The following is a 10,500-nucleotide window of genomic DNA, read 5'->3' on the forward strand; positions in this document are numbered from 1 at the left end:
GGCAGTGATGATGTGTAAACTACCAAAGGTGTGATTATACTGCCAGAGTGCATTAAAGACTGTTATGCTAGGCCTAAATTGACTGTTATTCACGGTCCATGGTAAATTAGCATCAATGGAAGGGGGAATAGAGATGTGTAGGGTGATTTAACAGGAAAGTCAGTCCTTTAAGTGGTTCTTCTGCTGGCTATCATTTGAGCCCTTTAGAAAAAATACAATCCAGGAAGAATAAATTGTGTTGGTGCATTTATTAGTAGTACTAAATAACAAGCACGCAGTGTAGTATGGTAAACATACAACAGGTACAGTAAAGATACAGTGTGAAAAGGGGAGGGTGTGTAGAGTAGTTAGGGCATAGATGCGATGTGGTATGTTTAAAGGAAAGCACTTTTGGCTGAACTTCTCCTGTGGATCTCAGGAGTGCTGTTCATTCTGCAATCCAGCTCTTTATCTCATGCTTCCGAAAGCTTGCAATGGGAAGCTGAGGGTGAGAGGTCTCTCAGTCCCTCTGTGGGATGCATAGCTGGAACACAGTAATTTGTATTGTGCAACAAGGGTATCTCCTTCCCTTTCCTCCTAGGCCTCCTGACTGATCTCTCCAAACTCAGCCTGGCAGCAAGCAACCCTGGATGCAGATGTGCGCTCCCCGAATTCCTGGCGCCAAGAGTGTGAATTTTCCTGGGCAGTCCAGTAAAAACCACTTGGACACTCCCCTTTACTCCTTCGTGCCTTTTGGAAAATGTAGTGTAAAGAATTCACTAACTGCTGTCTTGAACTACAACTCCCATAATTCACCAATCTGTGCATAGGATTCTGTGGGCTGGTTTGACTTTTCTCTCCCCCTGTTGGTTGGAGGGTATAATGCAGCCCAATATCAGCATTACAGTAGAAAGTAGAGCAACAGAGGAAATTGTCTCCTTCTCCATGTTACCATAGCCCAGCATTCCGCTACATATGCACGTTGTAAAATATTTCCATGATTGTGTTTAACCCCTTCTTATCCAGCTCTGGCATTCCTTTATTATGCTCTGTATGCCTAGAAGGTGAGAAGGATTGGCCAGTCATATGACCACTGTGATTGGCTGTCACAGTGGTCACAGGAATGAGAGTCAGTCCCGCCATCTCCTGAAGTTTAGTAAGCACCGATAACTGCTTTTGTCAACTTGGTCACTGTTCTTGGAGTGTGCAGTGAATGTGCTCTCAGCACAGAAATCTCTGCCGTCCATGGATACATGTGTGGCTTGCTGGCATTAAGGCCTACACTCTGCCACCATTCAAATGCGTTACATGGGCAGCAAGAGATTAATATACAAATTTTCTGAATCTAGTGACTTAACATCACTGAAATCACTCAACATTTTTGAACAACAAATGCTCAAATAAAATGTAAACCATTCAGAGCATACATTTAGTTTTTAGTCAGTCAGTTGTCACTGGTAGACTTGCACCAAGAGAAAGGATAACATTGTAGGTGAAATCCTAAGCAAGACGCACAGCCTGCATATGTACTAAGCAAATACGGCTGTATACATAATCATTAAAAGCTATAAATAGGCACAAGGTGTTTTAAAGCATTTACACACACCGATAACATTTATATATTCTATATCTATAGCTGGAAAAACATTGAGAAGAATTAGTTTTCCATTAAAAAGACAAAGCTGTGTGGTGCAGTGTTTGTAAAGGAGATGGGTGTGCTTTCTTCCACCTTAAAGCCCAACTCTAGTCAAACCTTTTTATTTTGTTTTAGGGCAAGAAAAGGTTCGAATCCTCATTTTTTTTTCTTTTTCTCTCGTTTTTTTTTGTTTTTAAGTCTAAGGATGTCTAACATTCCTTTTCCATTGACAGTCAATATTGCCTTTCAAACATGCCCATTGAGATCAACAGGGCTACACTGCACTGGTGAGCCAAATGCTTGGCTTGCAGTTGTGCTTTGATCCTGCAACGTACAACTGTCATTTGACAATATAAAAAAAAGTAAAAAGAAAAAAAAAACAACAAAAAACATGCCTCAAGTGTTTCTTGAACGCCTGTCAGAGGCTTCTAGTCCATCTCTGAAAAGTGATCCATCGCTTTTCAGAGGGAGGTAAGCTCACCACCTGTCTGAAAGAACAATAAAAGTTCTCTTTTTCCTAGGTCATGGTCTAGCAGTAGTTAGTCACTTTCAGATGGACTTGTTCTGTAATTTATCCAGCCACTTATAGGGAATCAATACGTTTTTTTTTACTCATCTTTGGCAAAAATGTCAAACCCCAGAGCCAGAACTGTAGATGAGGTTAGGCATCAAACTTCTCAACCTTTTGACTATATACCATTTCATGAATTGAGGTGAGTTCAGTATCTGTGAAGTAAAAAAAAAATAGATTCCTGTGATAACACTAAGGGGTGTGTAGGCAGGTGCAGTTGCTTTTCTCCACTAACTCAACTAACTCAACTGAAGCAGCACTGCAGAGGGAGAGGAGGTCAAGAGGAACATATTCTTCTATGGTTACCTGGGTTACTGGGGAAGAGATCAGGCTTGATGCTGCCACCCATGTTACTCTGGTGGCCATTTTGGGTCAGGCAGAGTCTATTTTAGACCCTGGCTCTAGGGCTTGGCATGTATTTTTGTGAGTGGACAGGACAGGTACAGGATACCCATCTGTCAAGGAAAGTGAATAGTGGTAGGGATAGGTTCTGGACAAGTAGGGTCAGGATAGGGGCATGCTACCCTTTCTAGGAATCCTTCTCCATTGGGCTCAGACTGGCCACATTCCACCCTCGGAGACAGACGCTGTTGGTGCATCAGAACCTGCTCCGCTCTAGAAATTGTGGCACAGAACTGTAAGAGTTTTCAGCTGGGAGCCTCCCCGCTGGGATGTTGTATCTTTGAGCTGATCCTTCAATACAAGTTTGTTAATCGTAACCAGACTCAGTGTGTTCTGTGCTGCCGCACCATATTGCACCCACACATAGGTGCTTCTGTTCGGTGCTTCTAAAGAGTGCAGTTGCCGATTGGTCCCTATCTTCTGAAGAAGTCACATTGGAACACAATGGGGTTTATTTACGAAAGCTGGAGAGTCCAAAATCAGACTCCCTTCTGCATAGAAACCAATCAGCTTCTATCCTCAGCTTGTTCAATGAAGCTTTGGCAATGAAACCTGGAAGCTGATTGGTTTCTATGCAGAAGTGAGTCTGATTTTGCACTCTCCAGCTTTAGTAAATAAACCCCAATGTGTCAAGTGGGATTGGTCCATGTCATCAGCATTGAGAGGAGTTTTGTTAAAGTATAAGTAAAGGTAAAACTTTTTTTTTCATTTTGGATAGAGTAGAGATGGATTAGAATGCTTGCCTGTTCTTATTGCTGTCTGTGTCCCCATTAAGGAGATTCACCCTCTCTATTTGTCCTGTTTACCATTATCACTGAAAGTGAAAATAAAAGAAAATCCCACATTTTGTGTCGTCACCAGAAAAGTAATAGAGGGGAAATTTTCCAATAGGCATATTAGTTCTGGTGACCTAAGGGTCCCTAAGGAATTCCCTTAATTTTAAGGAATTTCCTCTCACTTCCTGCTTGGCTATGGCAAGTGAAGTTAAGTGAAATCTCTGCAATGGGGACACATATGCCAAATATAAATTCAGACGGTTTATAACCATCCCTTGCTCTATCCAAAATGAAAAAAAAAAAGGTTTTGCCTATCGTTCTACTGTAAAGCAGTCAGGTGAATTAAACGGCTGCAGTGATTGCTATGAGACCAGGCAGTGGAGTAAACTCACAGGTACTATTACATACAGTATTACAAGTTCTGTTTATGTGAGTATCACTTTGAGGTCAATAAACTTTATTTTATATAGAGAGCATTAGATAGTCCTTTTGTGTCTTTTTGAGGAATTGCTGTTTGTAGTGTCTGTCTGAAAGGAGGATTTTGTGCAAAGGTTGGGATTCCACAAGAGTGTGACAGAGGTCCTGGCTATAATATCTATATGATGACAAGCATTTACTGACCTTCTACATATACAGGGGTCAAATCCTGACAGCGAGCGCATTTTTAGTATATGTATAGTGATCACAGGGTAACACTGGATGAATATTTATGAACGCTTTGATTTCTGTGGACAGTTTAATGAACATTTAAGAGTTTATAATCACATATTAATTGAGGCACAAAGGTTTGCTACACTTCTTTGCATACAAATCCATAGGACCTCAATATCAACTAGTAATTATCTGACTCCATCATGGGTCTCACTTCATTATTTGCAGTCATTACTATTACTATGCAGACAGCATCCACAGAAAATGGTGAAATACATGAGAACAAAGTTGGGCATACACAGGCAGATGTTTTGTGAATAACAGTTAATTCTTTGATACCTGTCCCTGGCAGCTAGTTTCCCAACAATTACCCATTTCCAGACAATCATCAAGCAATCTGCAAAACCACACTCTCTTCATTCTAAGTGCAGCCAATGAAAAGTATCCACAATACTGGAGGATGTGCGTGGAAATGTTGCATTTACTTGCAGGGCTAAATGTAACAAATATGATCAAAAAACATTTGAGAAGATATTCTAATTTGCATCTCCACCTGACACTTCCATTCTGCATAGTTCCCTACAGACTGATTCAAAACTGTCTCCTATCTCTTGGGGGCTTCATTGACAAGATATCTCACCAGAATTCCAAGTTCCACCAAATTGTTAAAAGCTTTGTAAATCCACATGATGGTGCCACACTCCTTTGGTGAATTTCTTCATAATATATTATAACGTAATGACTTATCAATCTGGTAATGAGAGAGTGGCTTCCTCATTATGGCCTTGCGAGAGGGACCGGAGGCACAAAGTTCTGCTGGGCAATCCTACCACCGATGCTTCTGATATCAACAAACAACAAGTGAATTAGCTCCCTCACAGGCATACAAAACTTAAATATCAGTTTTCAGTGGACGGGACCTTTAAAGAAGATGATGATTTGGTGTGCTTTCACTGCAGTACAGCTAGGAAACCTATTCCTCTCAATAGTTTTCTGAGCGGCTTTGCACCTAAAGCCTAAAACCAGGCAAACAGCTAAAGCTTCAAGAGCTTCAAGTGGGTCAAGCCCTGCTGGCTCTGCATGGATGGGCAAATGGTAGCAAAGTGGACACATTTCAATAAATCCCTCAAAAATTCTATATGAAGATGGCATTTAAATTGCATTATTTTCTCACCAATGACTGTCTATATTTTGTAAAGTTGTATATACAATCTGCATCAACCACCAATGCAGAATAAGGACCCATTCATGCCTATCCATGCGCATTGCAGGACACACGGCAAGGCACACATGTAGGTGTGAATGGACCTATATAATATCCCCCTAAAACTCTAACTGTAACCCATAGATGTGAACCGGACACAGAGGTAAACATGGGAATTTCTACTTGAAATGCAGAAAAATGTATGTGATTTATTGCATACAAGTATAAATAAGTTCTTCATGTAATTTTGTTAATAAACAAACAGTAGCAAGCCGCCTGTATACTACCCATAGTTCCCTCCGGACTGAACTGTGCTTTGTTCTGTGGCTGAACAGGTGTGTCAGACAGGTACACCATGTATGCGGCAGCAGGACAGGTAAAGCAAACAATACAATACGGATCAGACAGACAAAAGAAGAAAAGTTGTGGGGGTCTCTTACTTGGATTCTCCAGGCTGCTGGGACAGTGAGCTCCTTCCCCGAGCAGCTCCCATGGCTTGTCAGCCTGTCATCTGGATTTGAATGTGAAATGAGTATGAGTGGCTGCAGCAGCTTGCAGTTTGCATGACCTCTTAATGAGAGACGGGAGCTGGTGACACTGAGAATTAAGTGATCACGTGACAGCCCATGAAAATACATTCTTTCATACTTCCTAGATGTACTGTGTGTAACTCTTTACCTGCAGGTCGAGCCAGATCCAGCCAGATAATGCCTTACACACATAAAGCACTAAGTCCAACAATGCACACAATAGGCTAATGCTGGCTAATTACACACGTTGTGAACATTTAAAGATACACCCGTAGCTTTTTATTACAATCGCCCATTCTTTTTTTAATTACTGCCATATACAGGCCCTTTCAATTGATTACCCTACACACTGACTTCAGATGATGCGATTTTTTTAATAGATGATGCAATTTTTTTCCTGCAACCAAACAACTCGATTCTGCTATAGGCCGATGGCAATTATCACATGAAAAATCCAACAGGCTGGTTGTACCCAAGTGGTCCCACAATCGAATTGGGTACAATCAGTATGCCCATAGATGGTTGGAATCTCGGCCGGTCCCTGCTGAACTGGTAAAGATTCAAGCCATCTATGACCGGCTTAACCCTTCCGCTGCCAGAGCCGTTTTTGCATTTTTTTGTACACATGTTTAAAACATCTTTTTAGGCCTGAAGATTACACAAAACCCCCAAACATTATATATTTTCTGGAAGCAGAGACCCAAGAGAATAAAATAGTGATTGTTCCAATTTTTTATGTCACACTTTATTACCGCAAAGAAGAAACAAAATGTTTCAGTAAAAAACTCACTAAAGTGAATTTTAGGACAAACAAAAACAATAAATTACCCACATTTTTGGTAAAATATAAAAAACAAGGTTGTACTGAGTAAATATATACCCAATACGTCAAACCTTAAATTTGTGTGTGTCCGTGAAATGGCGACAAACTTCGGGACCCTATATTTTCTATCGCTGACGCTTCAAAAGCCCCTACAGGTCTTCATTTGAGTGTTACGGAGGAGGTATTGTGCTAGAGTTATTGCTCTCACTGCGGCGTATGGCGAGATATATAACATGTGTATTGACATTTTCATGCATAGGCGCCCCTTGCATTTATGCTCATACATGCGTCTATGTGGGGGTGGGGAGCCTCATCATTTTTGGGGGGGATGTTATGTGCTTGGATGTAACTTTATTTTTTAACTTTTTTTGTAACTATACATTTTTTTTGCTTAATTTTTTTATCTTGTTTTTAATTACATAGGGGACATAAAGTCCCCTATGTGTTGATTTTTAGGTGACAGGTTCTCTTTTGTGAGATATGCAGGGTCTAAAAGACCATACTTGTCTCCTCTGGGCTCCACTGAACGTATTGCAATGCAAAGTGATGGGGGTGACCCGGAAGTAACGTCATACACATTGCTTTCAGGGTCACAGCAAGAAGAAGAAGGAGAGCGCATGTGTGTCTGCTCTCCCCCCTCCCCTCCCCTCCACCCGCTGGCACCTGCCATGAATGCGGGGGGGGGGGGGAAGCATTCAGTCAGCAGTGCAGCCGCCCGAATGCTTTCAAATGACAGGCAGGGGTCTGCTTGTCAGATATATACGCAATGCTGCAGCCACTGGGTTGTGTGTAAACAGACCTGACAGCGCACGCGTTAAGGGCCCTTTCATATGGGCATTTAGTCTAGAACCATCTGTTAGTTTTTCAGACAGATCCAGACTGAACCACAATGTGTGTCTATGGGCAATTGGATGAAATGGATGATAATCTGTTTACATCTGCCTAAATCCGTGTCTGTTCAGGTCCGTTTTGTAAATGGAACAAGGCTGCGTCCTTTTCCGTTTAGATGGACCTGAATGGATGTTGAATGGATTTAAACAGATGCCATCCATTTTTGTTCGTTTTTAGGCAAAAATCATTTTTTGTTTCTTGTGCATCCTGCAGTGTTCACTGAAAGTAATCGCTGGCTGTGTGAAGAGCCACGGATAGCTATGGCCGACCTGTCATTACAGTGAACAGGGCCAGCGGCTGCTCCTAGCCACTCTCATCCACAGTTGTAAACAAAAGATTCCTGCTGCTACAAGTCACACTGGGCTTCACTGAATGTGAATGTAGCCTAAGCATTAGGGTTCTTGCTCAGAGCCAATTAGAGCTGTACACCATCCAGATGAGCGTATTTGTGCGGTGGGTATGATCAGGCATTTGCCATCAGCCACAAACAGGTAGCTAGCAGGGGCAGACTGACCATTTGGAAACTTGGGCACTGCCCAAGGGCCAGGGGTCAGTAGGGTGCCCCATGAGATGCCCCTGGTACCTTTTTCATAGGCTTTTTTTGAGTTTAGGCAAGGACACAGGGGCCCCCTGATCCCCTATTGCCCGGGGGCCCCATGAGTTGTCAGTCCGCCCCTGGTAGCTAGTACAAATAAATAACAGGCTGACACTGTCTGCCGTTGTCCACAGCTGTTCATATGTAATTACACATGGAGTGCTTACATACGCACAGGGATGGATGTACAACTCTGGATGCAGACGGTTTGCTCATCTGTACCTAAATGTAGGTAATTGCTTAATGTGCAAATACATGTAGAAACTGCATCCACTAATGTTTGGAATAAAGATGATAAATATTTGTACATATGCTGACATTTTCATATGATGTGTTCAGGATTTTTTTCCTTTTATGTTAGGGTTGTTATGTGCTTTCTGTGCCAACGTACATTACAAACTAGGACTGCGCCATATGCATTGAACCTCAGTGTACGTTGACCTGGTTAGGCACATGAAATGCAAATGCACTTGTGAATGAGGCCTAGTTCACACCTATGCGTTTTTTAGCACATTTTGCAGAAACACATTACAATCTATTCAACAGGGTTTCCTATGGGACATGTTCACATCTATACGTCTTCAGCCGCTGCATTTATAGAAAGGGTCAGGGACCTTTTTCCTCACAGCAGAGTTCATTCATGGTGCAATAAGCTTAAATGGAACCTCACTGAAAACACACGTATATTTTTGATGAGTTTTGCATTTTTTTTGGCCAATAGGAAAATATTAAGTGCAACTTTGATGCGACTTTACACTCTCTGGCACTCAATTCGCATCAAAGTAGTGCAGGAACATTTTCATAGTTGCAGCAACTTTGAAAAGGTTCCTGCACTACTTTGATGCAACTTTGAGTGCCAAAAAGTGTAGAGTTGCATGAAAGTCGCATTCAATACTTTCCTATTGGCAAAAAAAGCAAAACGCATCATAAAACATGTAAAAAAAAGCTTGTTAAAAAATGCAAAATTTGCCAAAAACTCATCAATCACAACACGCATAGGTGTGAACCAGTCTTATAAGGACTCTCAGTCCATTCATCCCATAACGCTTTATCCCTAAACATTTTTTCAGAAAGCAGTCTCATTCAATCACCAAAAATGCAGGTTGATCCTTCAACCAAATCTTAATGTATGAGCACCTTAACTGATGCCATGAGAGAAACATCAAAGCTGCCATTATGTCCCCTTTATTCTGAAAATGCTAGTTGTCTGCCTGGTATGTTGGTTCTCTGATTCAACACTGAAAACAATAACAGAGCAAATATGCAGAAAACCACTCCTGACTTCTACTAGACTTTCCCTAGCTGCACTTTTGTTCCAGGTTTTGTGTCTCAAATCTAGTGGATCCGCATTGCAGTCAGGCAGCTAGCATTTTCAGAATATCATTTGTGTCCTGAGAGGGTTAACTTTAAGGTGACCCTGTCAGCAAAAAATTATTCACTAAGAGAAGTGTCACTAAACTTACATTTTCGGCATTGCAACATCTTAACACATTTCCATGTATTTAATATTTATTTATTTCAGGTACTTATATAGTTTTCAAGGTTTCAAGTTTTTAAAAAATTTTTGAACTCTATTCATTTGACATAAATGGGAGGACATAGGCCAATGCAACAAAATTGCAGCACGCAGGGTATTAGCACACCACAACATTGACTTAAAGTGTTACTAAACCCACAACAGTAAAATCAGTCTGTATATGCAGTAAAGCATGCTTGTTATACTCACTGTGGAACCTAAGGGGTTAATCCTCCGCATTATGTAAAAACACTGTTTGATTCTGACTTCTCTGATCCTCCCCTTCTTCCAGTGTCCCCCTCTTATCTCCCGATAAGACACATCGTGTGGCGTCACTCTGCACATGTTCAGTTTGGTGTGTATTAGGAAGAAGGGTCAGCCGTACACCGGAGGATAGATGAATATAGTATGTATTTATTGATCCATAGGTGTGTATTGCCAGAGAGGGTTATTTTTCTTGTGCATGTGATCAGCACAGGGCCAAAGAGCACTGTCCAGACAAAGGTCAGGGGTCCTGCATCATCCTAGAGCAGAAAGAAAACTCCTCCTACAAGCTTTAACTAGTGCTCAGCTGGATACTGATAGAAGTCACAAGACTGTTCTAACTGCTGATGAGAAAAGGTATTTAGCAGTTTATATTTACTAAAGAACCTGCATTTCCATGTTGTGTGTACTGTGGGAGACCAGATATAGTGAATACAGGGTCCTGGGTGTAGTAACTCTTTAAAGTGATATTAACCGGTTCCCCGCCACCCTATAGCAGAACCTACCTGCGCTGCCATTGACACCTGCAGCTGCAAATCACTGGGTCCCGGCTGGAGATTCCCCGCTGGCACCCGGCAATTGCCGAGGAACAGTGAAAGGGGAGAGGTCTGTATGTAAACAACAAAAATCTCTCCCCTGTCAGCACCGATATGCTGCTTTGT

At 41.6% G+C, this 10,500-nt stretch overlaps 1 protein-coding gene across 1 annotated transcript in view; it reads right to left on the bottom strand.

The window, feature by feature from the left end:
• Positions 1–5,798, bottom strand: part of PGCKA1 (PDCD10 and GCKIII kinases associated 1) — a 103,641-nt gene extending 97,843 nt beyond the window's left edge. Inside the window, exon 1 of the mRNA XM_089678378.1 lies at positions 5,660–5,798. The gene's annotated coding sequence lies outside the window, so the exon portion shown is untranslated. The remainder of the gene's footprint in view (positions 1–5,659) is intronic.
• Between the last annotated feature and the right edge of the window lie 4,702 nt (positions 5,799–10,500).

This window comes from Staurois parvus, unplaced genomic scaffold (genome assembly GCF_062004578.1).
Source record: "Staurois parvus isolate SC_StPar_1 unplaced genomic scaffold, SC_StPar_1.0 ptg000204l, whole genome shotgun sequence".
Lineage (NCBI taxonomy): Eukaryota > Metazoa > Chordata > Amphibia > Anura > Ranidae > Staurois > Staurois parvus.